At 47.1% G+C, this 1,010-nt stretch overlaps 1 pseudogene; it reads left to right on the top strand.

Annotated features, from left to right (window-relative positions):
* Positions 1-267: 267 nt before the first annotated feature.
* LOC136601135 (U2 spliceosomal RNA) lies at positions 268-395 on the top strand (annotated as a pseudogene).
* The last annotated feature ends 615 nt before the right edge of the window (positions 396-1,010 follow it).

Below are 1,010 nucleotides of genomic sequence, written 5' to 3'. Positions count from 1 at the left end.
CCCCGACATTGCGATCGGCGCTATGCAATGGATATGGATGCATTAGACACCTGCAGGTAGTAAAATACCTGCGGATGTCATTTTTCCCTGCAGGCGCGGGTCCCGCGTGCAGGAAAAAATCCGGACATGCTCCATTCAGGCGCGGGTCTCCCGCGGGGACGGCTCACCCTGGTTGAGAAGGCGTTGGGCGGGGCTATGCAAAGGTCTTCCGGCTCCCTCAGTGCATTGTGGGTGTGCCCGGAGTGCTGGCTGAGCGTGTTGCATCTGATACGTCCCCTATCTGGGGATCATATATTAAATGGATATTTAGAACAGGGAGCTGGAAAAAGTGCTTGCTCTGTCCACTCCGCACATTGACCTGGTATTGCAGTACCTCCAGTACTGGTGCACCCCCTTTCCTACAGCAGTTTCCAAAAGCAGGAAAAAAAACTGATGAGCAAGAGGTGCAGCGCAGCTGCGGCTGCTAACAACCAAGCACTTAGATTTAGGCCTCATGTCCACGTGATACATGGCGGAAGTATCGCATGATACTTGTGCGACGGCTCGTGTTTTTGCGTGATGTCCTGTAGTTTTTATTTGTACCATTTTGGAGTTTATAAGACTTTATCGCTGTTTATTATAACTTTTTTTGGAGATAGGAATCGGTTACGTGCACACTTCCCATAGACTTGTACAGGGACCCTTGGTGCGCAAATGTGCACAAAAATAGAGCATGGTGAGGTTTTGCACGCATGCGAAATGTGTGAGTAAAGAGAATTCTGAAGGCATCCATTGAAACAAATATGTTTGTGTGAAGCGGCCCTTACTGTACTTTTGTTAGCACGAATCAAGCACATTTGCAAGCGCAAAAAAACACGCAACCATGCCGCCATTTATTGAAATGGGCAATTAGTGTAATTAGAATAATACATGTTCTGCCCCTGCAGAAATGCACGAGAAAATAAAGGGGACTGCTTTTTTTTTTTTAACAAAATGCGCATACACTTATGTGAAGGAACTCGCTGCAATCA

Source organism: Eleutherodactylus coqui, unplaced genomic scaffold, assembly GCF_035609145.1.
Source record: "Eleutherodactylus coqui strain aEleCoq1 unplaced genomic scaffold, aEleCoq1.hap1 HAP1_SCAFFOLD_30, whole genome shotgun sequence".
NCBI classification, from domain to species: Eukaryota; Metazoa; Chordata; class Amphibia; order Anura; family Eleutherodactylidae; genus Eleutherodactylus; species Eleutherodactylus coqui.
Note: the sequence above shows the minus strand (reverse complement) of the source record. Positions and strands in the feature narration are given on the sequence as shown.